Raw genomic sequence first — 12,444 nt, forward strand, 5'->3', positions numbered from 1 at the left:
ATTCGCCGGTGACCAGCAATAATGGCACATAAAACAATAGCCAATAGAGGCCAGAGTATACGCTCTCCCTCCACCTCAGTAACCCATTAAAATGAAGTTCCCTGTCCTTCTTCCTTAAGTGACCAATGAAATGAACTATGTTTCTATATTATGACGTAATGGCATGCCCAGTAAACAGCAATAATAAAATATAAGGGACATTTCATAGCTACATCGCACTTGCCACCGGCTTCTACCCCGACCTGTGGAAAACCTCCCGTATCCTGATGTTCTAGGCTCTTCAGTGTGGAACAGCGCGACCGCTACGGTCGCAGGTTCGAATCCTGCCTCGGGCATGGATATATGTGATGTCCTTAGGTTAGTTAGGTTTAAGTAGTTCTACGTTCTAGGGGACTGATGACCTCCAATGTTAAGTCCCATAGTGCTCAGAGCCATTTGAACCATTTGAACCTGATGTTCTCCAAACTCAACAAGCCTTCACCTGATGCCTCTTCCTATCGTCCTATATGTCTCACATCGGTGTTCAGATAGCTCTTGGAATCCATTCTTATCTGGTGCATCCATCACCACCTCCACTGATAGCACCTCCTCCCGGACACCCAATGTGGCTTTCGACATTCCATCTCTGCCGATGACCAACTTCTACGCCTCACTCATCTCCTCTCCCTCCAGCTTAACTCCCGTCGCTCCATCATTTTTGTCTCCCTCGAAGTCGAAAAGGCCTACGTCCATGTATGGCATCCCGGTCTGCTGTTTAAACTCCAAACCTACACCCTTCCTGTCAACTACATCACTCTGATGGCCTCCTTCCTCTCCCACTGCCCCCCTTCTATGTTACCATCCATAATGCCAATTGCCACACCTTCTACCCCTCTGCAGGTGTGTCCCAGGGCTCTGCCCCCTCCCCTCTACCTCCTGCACACAGCAGATATGCCCCAACCACCCCCTCCAGTATACCTCTTGTAGTATGTCGATGACACTGCATTCCTTGCCCTCGCTCCTACCCTCCAACGGTCCCAACACCTTCTCCAGAATCACCTTGACCTTTTTGTCACATGGTGTAACCATTGGCTCCTGAAAATCAATCCTTCCAAGACCCAGGCAATCATCGTAGGTAATACCACTTGCTCCTTCCAGCTCTTAGAGTTCTCCCTTACCGTCTGCGCCTGTCCTGTCTGCCTCTCCACCACCCTCACCTACCTTGGCCTCACCATTGACTGTCACCTCACCTGGATCCATCATCTCCGCTCCATCCAATCCAAAGCCCACAACAGCGACTCCTTAAACTCCTCTCTGGCCAGACATGGGGGATGCACCCCTCTACCGTCTTCCACACCTATAAATCCTTAATCCATCCCATCTTCTGTTATGCCAGTCCCATCTGGATATCTGCCCCCCCCCTCAAATTCTATAAGTCCTTCCAGATCCTCGAGCGTCATGTACTCCGCCTCACCTTCTGCATACACCTCCCGTCCCCCACGCCGATCCTCTATGACCTCATTCCTTTCCCCCATCTGCTCCTATTCCTCGAACATGTCCGCATACTCTACACCTCCCGCCGCCTTGATCCCCCTCACCCCCTGGTAGCTCCTCTCTTCTCCCGTCCATGCCCCTTGCCACGCCTTCACTGTTGGGTCCCCCCTACCCTCCATCTCTACACCCTTCATCTCCTTTCCCAAGGTGGATTCCATCAACTCCCCCTCCTGGATGATGCCCTCTCTCCCTTCATTTATCCCTTTTATCAACTCTGATCCTCACCCCACCCCTCCTTTCCTGTGTCCTTTCCCTGGGCTCCCTCTCCCCCCCTTCCATCCTGTTTTCTCCCAACCTACCCTCTTCCTACCTCCCTTCTCCCCCCCCCCACAAGTCCTTTTGTATTCCCCTCCTCTGCCTTTCCCCACTCCCTGTCATATTTGCCCAGCACCCTCCCCTCCCCTCTTATGGGTCCTCGTCCTCCATTGGCTCCTTTCCCCCCCTTCCCCCCTTCGTTTTTCCTCTCCTTCCCCCTTTTTATTTTCCCATCATTTGTCCAGGTTCCTCCCACTTGCCCTCAGCTGTGGTATGGCATATTTACCAACTTTTTAGTGCAGTGTTCACGTGAAAATTCAGTGTTGTTCGTCTTTCCATAGTGTTGCGAACAGAAATCATGCTATCGCTGGGTGTGAATTTTATGTCTCTTGCGAACAGAAACCAGACTGTCGCCGTGCTTTTTAACTGTCTGTCTATTATTTTAACTGTCTGCTTCATATGTATTTTATTAGCATCATCATCCTTTAGTTTCTCTGTTTTAAGTTCAACGATTTTTTTCCGCCATGTTACCATTTAAGTCTCCGATTTTATCGCCTGTTTTATTGTTTATTATCCTCATCTTTTTACAACACACTCAGTAGGCTGAAGAGCGGCATACTAAGTTGCTGCCAGCCCGCCCCCCTCAGGGCGAATCGAAACGCAATAAAGAAAAAAAACTATATCGCACCAGTAGACCCAGAAGAAGGCCGCTGCAACGATGGTCGAAACGTTGATTTCGTCCAGAAGTAGTTTTATACTATATGACGCGGTACGATACCCATAAAACTTTTATGTCTACTGACTTTGGCAGCGGAAGCCTACATAATTACATTATCTCGCGTTTACCCTTATTTCAAGACCGCATCACCATCCCCATGAAATTTCGCCACAAGGGAGAATGAAGAGCTGAAAGCTACTATAAACATCAATAAATGTGCTTCTAAAAGTGAAAAGCCCTCTGAAGATGTACCTCTCGGCACTATTTGTATAAACAGATACACTGGTGTGATTATGCTTCCCAGGACATTATAATTGTGTAACATAGTTCTTATTAGGGTGTGTGATAACAATGAACAGTAGTGCAAGCTTTTCAACAGTTTCCTCTGTTGACCATAATGCTTGTAAGGAGGTCTTGTGGCTGGGTCTTCCATTCCTTCACCAACTCGGCTACAGTTTCTGGATGGTAGTTAGTGCATGTGGACATAGTACAACACGTCTTCTCATCACATTCCACACGTGGTGCATGGGATTTAATTCGGGAGAACGGACAGGTCATTCCATTCGCCGGATATCCTCTCGTTCCAAAAGCGCCTCCAGCTGCGGTGTTTGATGCGGTCGCGCATAGTAATCCATAAAAATTAAGCCAAGACCGATTGCACTCCAAAAAAGACGCACACGGTGAGGAGGTACAGTGTCAGCATAATGGTGGCCACTAAGTGTACAGTGTTCACAGATTTAGAGGTGAGGATTCGCATGCAACAATATGCTTCCCACGTCATAACACTTGGACCACCGAAACGATTATGTCCGATATTCTCCTTGGTGCATTGTGGGTTCCTGTCACGCAGTACGAGGGTATGACCAGAATCGCTACTGAGACACCACTTGTTCGCGAAAAGCGAACGAAACCACTCTTTCTTAGTCCCGTCCCTATGCTCTTGCCACCATCGCAGAGGTGGCCGCTAATGTTCGTGTATCAATGAACCACAAATTCCTGATGTCGCTTACACAGCTCTATTCTAGAAGGCACTGACTCCCGGAACCAAAGTACAGGCATGTCTAGAAGGCTATGGTTCGAATGTAAAGAAAGGTCTGAGAATATATGATTTCGGAATTTCATACGTGTGTGATTTTGTAGTTGCTGTGTGTTGTTTTGTTTCTGTGTGTGTGTTTTCTGTGCTACAAATGCCGGGAGTAAAGAAATGTAGCCACAAACGAAAGTTTCGCTGCAACTAGTTCCAAACACAACCGAATAATACACATCAGTTGCTTCAAAAGTCGCCCACGGAAACTGTGTCCACAGGCAGTGCTTCTAGAAGTAAACTTTCGTTTTCTGAATGTAATAAGAAGAAGATTAATAGTACTGTGAGCAACAACAACGAAAGAAATGTTATTGTGTACCTAAATATGCTGTCACGACTTCTGAAGAGTGTTGTGAAATGTAAGCACTGCAATTGTGAATATAGTAATGACTTTTCTGAGGACATTTCAGCAGCGAATGGTCTTTCAACTCCGTTAGTGATTGCCTGTAGCTCGTGTAAGACGCACATTGCAATAAATAGCAAATCAAGTGTAGTCTCAGAAAGATTGGCTAATAAAATATTTGTGGACATTAATCACTGGTTCCTAGCCAATTCATTGTCACTAAACTTTGGAAAAAAACCCTACATGCAGTTCAGAACGTGTAAGGGGTGTCCCGAGTATATGCTTAACATATGATGAGAAGCAGATAGAAGAAGTGGACAGTGTTAAATTCTTGGGATTACAGCTTGATAATAAATTAAACTGGGAGGAGCACACCAGAGAACTGCTGAAGCGTCTTACCAAATCTCTATTTGCAATGGGAATTGTGCCAGACATAGGTAATATCAAAATGAAAAAGCTGGCATACTATGCTTAGTTTCTTTCCATGATGTAATTTTTGGAGTAATTATCAAGCCAAGCTAAAGTTTTCTAGGCACAAAAATGTGCAGTAAGAGTTATATGTGGTGTGAACTGAACAACATCCTGCAGAACGATCTTTAGATAACTAGTCATTCTAGCTACTGTTTCCCAATACATTTATTCCTTAATGAAATTTGTCATTAAAAATATATCACTTTTTAAAACCAACAGCACAATTTGTGGAATCAATACTAGAAATAAGATTAATCTTCACAAGGATTTAAACTCACTTACTCTCGTTTAAAAAGGTGTGCATTATTCAGGAACACACATTTTCAATAACTTGCCAGCAGCAATAAAAAGCTTAACAACCAATAAAATTCTGTTTAAGAGAAGCCTAAAGGATTTATTGGTTGCCAACTCCTTCTACTCCATTGATGAATTTCTCAGTAGAACCAACTGATATATATATATAACTTCTGCACCATTTCACAGCAGTAATGTGTTAATTGTAAGAAAGTATTGTAGTAGTTCTATTATGTGTTCATTACCCCATAAATAAAAACTTTTTTATTTTAAATTCAGAGCATTAGTGTTTGTAAAATGATTATTTCTTATAGAGTTCATTAAAAAATGACCATCATTCCACTTGGGACCTGTGGAAGGTACATTAGCTTATTTATTTCAGTTGTAAATTTTTGTCAGGTATTATTGTTTTTCTGACATGTTCTATATTGTGGAGGACCTCCTCGCTATGGATCAATTGGAATGAAAATAAATCTAATCTAATCCAACAAAATGAACAATCTCGTTACGCCTGTCAGGCTCAGCAGCACCTAACCACCTTATAGCCATTTCAAAAGCTCCAACGGAAATCCTACCCGACGGAAATTTAACCTCCACAGAAAATGCACGACTTTTGAAGCAACTGATGTGTATTATTAGGTTGTGTTTGGAACTAGTTGCAGCGAAACTTTCGTTTGTGGCTACATTTCTTTACTCCCGGCATTTGTAGCACAGAAAACACACACACAGAAACAAAACAACACACAGTAACTACAAAATCACACACGTATGAAATTCCGAAATCATATATTCTCAGACCTTTCTTTACATTCGAACCATAGCCTTCTAGACATTCCTGTACTTTGGTTCCGGGAGTCAGTGCCATCTAGAATAGAACAGTGTAAGCGACGTCAGGAATTTGTGTTTCATTGATACACGCACATTAGCGGCCGCCTCTGCGATGGTAGCAAGAGCATAGGGACGGGACTAACAAAGAGTGGTTTCGCTGCTTTTCGCGAACAAGTGGTGTCTCAGTAGTGGTTCTGGTCATACCCTCGTACTGCGTGATAGGAACCCACAATGCACCAAGGAGCATATCGGACATGATCGTTTCGGTGGTCCAAGTGTTATGACGTGGGAAGCATATTGTTGCATGTGAATCCTCACCTCTAAATCTGTGAACACTGTACACTTAGTGGCCACCATTATGCTGGCACTGTACCTCCTCACCGTGTGCGTTCAGCCAGCCGCGGTGGCCGTGCAGTTCTAGGCGCTCCAGTCTGGAGCCGCGCTGCTGCTACGGTCGCAGGTTCGAATCCTGCCTCGGGCATGGGTGTGTGATGTCCTTAGGTTAGTTAGGTTTAAGTAGTTCTAAGTTCTAGGGGACTGATGACCACAGCAGTTGAGTCCCATAGTGCTCAGAGCCATTTGAACCGTGTGCGTCTTTTTTGGAGTGCAATCGGTCTTGGCTTAATTTTTATGGATGACTATGCGCGACCACATCAAACACCGCAGCTGGAGGCGCTTTTGGAACGAGAGGATATCCGGCGAATGGAATGACCTGTCCGTTCTCCCGAATTAAATCCCATACACCACGTGTGGAATGTGATGAGAAGACGTGTTGTACTATGTCCACATGCACTAACGACCATCCAGCAACTCTAGCCGAGTTGGTGAAGGAATGGAAGACCCAGCCACAAGACCTCCTTACAAACATTATGGTCAACAGAGGAAACTGTTGAAAAGCATGCACTATTGTTCATTGTTATCACACACACTAATAAGAACTATGTTACACAATTATAATGCCCATGGGAACATAATCACACCAGTGTATCTGTTTATACAAATAGTACCGATAGGTACATCTTCACAGGGCTTTTCACTTTTACAAGCACATTTATTGATGTTTACAGTAGCTTTCAGCTCTTCATTCCCCCTTGTGGCGAAATTTCATGGGGGTGGTGATGCGGTCTTGAAATAAGGGTAAACCCGAGATAATGTAATTATGTAGGCTTCCGCTGCCAGAGTCAGTAGACATAAAAGTTTTATGGGTATCGTACCGCGTCATATAGTATAAAACTACTTGTGTAGTTACGTGTAATTTTTCTGAAAACTTTGTCTTTCACGGTGACGTTATAAGAACACTGGGGCCTGATACTCTTTTGCTTAGTCTCAGTTATTTTCAAGTGAAGAATGACAATAATACTTTTAACTTTCATTTACTTCTTAACTGGGAAATAGTTACGGCCTACGGTTGGCTTGGAAACATTCAGTCTGTAATTTTACCGACCATGAATATATGTGAATTTTACCTTCGTAATAATTGGCTTTAGAAAAATTAACTGCAGGTTTTAATGAATATCATAATCGAATAATAACTGCATATAAAATGGCTTTTGAAATTATCGCGAACCAAACGATAATCTTCATTATTTAATTTCCTCACATTTACTGTATGAATTCTTTTTTTTCTTTTGATTTAAAATGAAGGAGGATCTTCATACATCACAGTAGTAATACACAGTTTAGTTCTTATGCTTTAATGAACTTTCCAAGAGCTAATAAAAAGAGAGCAACAGTACATGTTAACAACAGAAGAAGAGAAAAAAGATCGCAAGAAAACTTTTCACACTCGTGCTTGTCCTTTCATAATATTCTACCGGCGTTATCTTTTCATAATTTTTATCTCCGTGTTGTTTACAAGGTTCATGCACCGCTACATTACACAGGATTTGGAACTAATAAAATAAAATATTATTTCACTTAAGCGTACTAGACGCTGTCATTTATGAACTATTTCTCTTGATACGGGTGAAAATTCATTAAGTCTGGTTGTGATGCCACAATGTGTTGCAAAAATATTACGAAAAATGAAGGCCACTTTGAATCGTCTTCTCCTCTAGTTTCAAATAATGATTACGTAAACAGCACATTATGTCCTTTTTCCTTTCAGTAATAAACAGATAGTGCTTTATCCTCTAAGAGTAAAGTTTTTAAAGCATTTGGTACTTCGACACACTCTTGTCAAAGGGACAAGCCGCCTTTGGTAGATTACTTTAATAATAACCACTTGCCTGCTCTTCTAACTAATTTATTTAACGACCGGTATCGTAGCCTAGAAACCAGGTCATCAGGGTAGGTATGCTAAATCATGATATTAAAGTTGCAACATGGATGCGATCGAACATTTCTTGTCTATGAATAAATGACGCAATTACCGCATTTTCAGGTAAGCTGTTCGTCAAACGTGCCATGAACGCGGAACGGACGACAATAGGTCGAACATATGCGGTCAACCGTTAGATGTAGGGGCACAGTCCATAAATACAGCCACACCGCAATGCGTGGAGACGCAGGTGTGGAAGTGCCCATGTATTGACTCACCTGACAATCCACTAGCTCTGTCATTTATTCATAGGCAAGGAATATTCGGTCCTATCCATGCGGCAACTCTAACGTTATGATTTACCGCATCCAACCTGATGACCGTCGTTAAATAAATTATGTACAAGAGTAGGCAAGAGGTTACTATTCAAAACGGTACTGAGATCTATAGTTGGGTCAAAAGGGCAATAGAATTCTGATTTAACGGAAGCTGTGAAGGAAGCAAAAACGCAAATAAAAACGAGTTGTAAATATTAGGACAAATGTTAGAAGCTACTTCAAAAGAGTGGAAAGAACAGCAACTGGTTAGTATACATGAATTAACGAATAAATCAGTATTTCGGAAGATAAGTTTTCGATTTTTGAGGCAGATGTTTGGAATAGACTTGTTAACTTGGCCTTTAAAATTACGGGAGAAGTTCTGAATGAATATTTGAAAAGATTTTCTGATGTTGATGACCAAATTGGCATAGCAGAGGTTGAAAATACCGCTTCAGTTGTAATTTACTTTGTTTCCACACGACCGGTTTCGGACTGTTATAAACCCATCCTCAGGTGTCGAACTGGAAGTAGCAAAATACGGGAGATAATTTTCACATGCCACAACACACATTAAAAATTTAAAAAAATTCTGAAAATTTTTAAAAACTTTTAAAAATTTTTTTCGAAACCGCCGGTCGGCATAGGTGCTATGAAAGCTATGTCAATGCGAAAGTGGCGCCAGACATTATTACGGACGACTGCCTGGGTAGGGAATATACAGGGTGTTACAAAAAGGTACGGCCAAACTTTCAGGAAAAATTCCTCACACACAAATAAAGAAACGATGTTATGTGGATATGTGTCCGGAAACGCTTAATTTCCATGTTAGAGCTCATTTTAGTTTCGTCAGTATTTACTGTACTTCCTCGATTCACCGCCAGTTGGCCAAATTGAAGGAAGGTAATGTTGACTTCGGTGCTTGTGTTGACATGCGACTCATTGCTCTACAGTACTAGCATCAAGCACATCAGTACGTAGCATCAACAGGTTAGTGTTCATCACGAACGTGGTTTTGCAGTCAGTGCAATGTTTACAAATGCGGAGTTGGCAGATGCCCATTTGATGTATGGATTAGCACGGGGCAATAGCCGTGGCGCGGTACGTTTGTATGGAGACAGATTTCCAGAACGAAGGTGTCCCGACAGGAAGACGTTCGAAGCAATTGATCATCGTGTGGCTACGAAGGCTTTCCCGGCGTAATAATTGATAATATTCTTCTCGGGTATGCAGCCGGATCATAACGTCTTCATGACACAATATTTCCGCGGTCCAACTGGCCGCCATCTTCAGGTGAGGGTGCTGGTGCACGATCTCGCCGGAACAGTTCCGGCGAGATCGTGCACCAGCACCCTCACCTGAAGATGGCGGCCAGTTGGACCGCGGAAATATTGTGTCATGAAGACGTTATGATCCGGCTGCATACCCGAGAAGAACATTATCAATTGATCATCGTCTTAGGGAGCACGGAACATTTCAGCCTATGACTCGCGACTGGGGAAGACCTAGAACGACGAGGACACCTGCAATGGACGAGGCAATTCTTCGTGCAGTTGACGATAACCCTGCTGTACAAGGTAACGTTGAACACATCACTGTATGGAGAGTGCTACGGGAGAACCAGTTTTCCGTACCATATACAGCGTGTGCAGGCACTATCAGCAGCTGATTGGCCTCCACGGGTACACTTCTGCGAATGGTTCATCAAACAATGTATCAATCTTCATTTCAGTGCAAATGTTCTCTTTGCGGATGAGTCTTCATTCCAACGTGATCAAATTGTAAATTTTCACAATCAACATGTGTGGGCTGACGAGAATCAGCACGCAAATGAGCAATCACGTCATCAACACAGATTTTCTGTGAACGTTTGGGCAGGCATTGTTGGTGATGTCTTGATTGGGCCCCATGTTTTTCCACCTACGCTCAATGGAGCACGTTATCATGATTTCATACGGGATACTCTACCTGTGCTGCTAGAACATGTGCCTTTACAAGTACGACACAACATATGGTTCATGCACGATGGAGCTCCTGCACATTTCAGTCGAAGTGTTCGTACGCTTCTCAACAACAGATTCGGTGACCGATGGATTGGTAGAGGCGGACCAATTCCATGGCCTCCACGCTCTATTAAAAGTGGGGTCATTTTAAAACTGCTAACCAACCGTCGACAACTAATCTAGGCTTACATTTGATAAGACCTGAGACGCACTTTACACCATGAAAGACAGGTAAATTTTAGATTAGTGAGCGCACTATTTTCACACTCAACATGTGTGGACTGACGAGAATCCGCACGCAATTGTGCAATCACGTCATCAACACAGATTTTCTGTGAACGTTTGGGCAGGCATTGTTGGTGATGTCTTGATTGGGCCCAATTTTTTTCCACCTACGCTCAATGGAGCACGTTATCATGATTTCATACGGGATACTCTACCTGTGCTGCTAGAACATGTGCCTTTACAAGTACAACACAACATGTGGTTCACGCACGATGGAGCTCCTGCACATTTCAGTCGAAGTGTTCGTACGCTTCTCAACAACAGATTCGGTGACCGATGGATTGGTAGAGGCGGACCTATTTCATGGCCTATATATATACAAATTAATAGCTAGCAGCAATAGCATTAAAAGAACACATTAAAAGTGGGGTCATTTTAAAACTGCTAACCAACCGTCGACAACTAATCTAGGCTTACATTTGATAAGACCTGAGACGCACTTTACACCATGAAAGACAGCTAAACTATAGATTAGTGAGCGCACAAATAATGCCACATTACTACAATGCGCCATAGTCGTAGGATAAAATGAAACCATTCAACTTTTATTAAGCGAAGACAATTTTACAGCTATGTAAAATGAAATTACAAAGTGGTTAAAATGGCTCTGAGCACTATGTGACTTAAAATTTAAGATCATCAGTCCCCTAGAACTTAGAACTACTTAAACCTAACCAACCTAAGGACACCACACACATTCATGCCCAAGGCAAGATTCGAACCTGCGACCGTAGCGATCACGCTGTTCCAGACTGAAGTGCCTAGAACCGCTCTGCCACACCGGCCGGCAATGAAGTTACAACTGAAGCGGTATTGTCAACCACTGGTACAATGCTCAGTTGCGGGTGTTCGGCCAACATTATTGTTTGTCGAATTGGCATAGTTGAAGGTGACAAGGGCAGAAACAGTAAGTCATAACCAATCATACGAAGGCCTTACTGCCTCGAGGGAAGGCCAAGCCAATGATAAGGAGGAAATTTCAGAGGAACTCCATGATGCACCTGCTAGGGAATATCGTCGAGTGCATGTTTTGCAAAAGACTGAGCGACAGGGGTTCCTGTAAGAAATAACTCATTTTCGTAAATACACTGCGAGAGGAGGAGTCTCGACCCAATGCTTTAAAGCTCTTACAGTATCAAAACTGTTAATTTATCAAAATTCTTTTGTGACTGGTGTAACCTCCCCACAAAAAATATAATTGAAAGTGAAAATGAGCCAAGTGTAACCTCCCCAAAAATTGTTTATATTTAAAATATGAACCATGCGTAAACTCCCCACAAAATAATAATTAAATGAATTTTAAATATTGTAACCTCTGAACAAAATTGGCTCCCATTTATAGTCTGTGTGCAAAAATGCATTCACATTTAATGTTCCAACAAAATTCTTTTCTCATTCAATGTCAAGTTCGAAACCGAAAAATTCCTAAACACCAAAATAATAAAAAAGTTTAGTAACCTGATAAATTTTGTGAGGACAGCAGCGCTGACCTTCGGCCCTGTATTCTGAATAAAAAAAGCAAAAATTCTTACCTCAATAAAAACTGCAATTATATCTCCTCTTAATTAGATATTTTTCGACACAGCTGAGTGCAATGCTGGCGTATATTTTTTTTTATTCTTGGTAGGAATGATCATGCATTGGAAATATTCTTTAAATTGAAATGAATGCATTTCTTTAAAAGAGTTACTTTATATTATAAAAATTATGATTGGGGTATTTTTTTGGAACAAATTAAATTACAATTAACATACATTATTAAATATGCCCAACGCTGCTTATTTACCTTCTACAACAATACTCATCCTCCAGAGTCCTGACCAGAGTCCCGAGCAGAGCACACAGCCGACACATGCCGACTCCACCAGACTACTACTGACAACTCGCGCAGACTAGTGCAGACTAGCGACAAGCAGCAACTAACGACAAACTACTCTCTGGTCAGAGATTCTGTCATGCCTCGCCCATCGCCGGCAAAGCATACGTCTTACATAACCCTCCCCTGGGGGGACAAAAATTTGGCAGCGATGGTGAGTCAATTGGATTTGCCATG

This window comes from Schistocerca cancellata, chromosome 8, assembly GCF_023864275.1.
Source record: "Schistocerca cancellata isolate TAMUIC-IGC-003103 chromosome 8, iqSchCanc2.1, whole genome shotgun sequence".
Taxonomy (NCBI): Eukaryota; Metazoa; Arthropoda; class Insecta; order Orthoptera; family Acrididae; genus Schistocerca; species Schistocerca cancellata.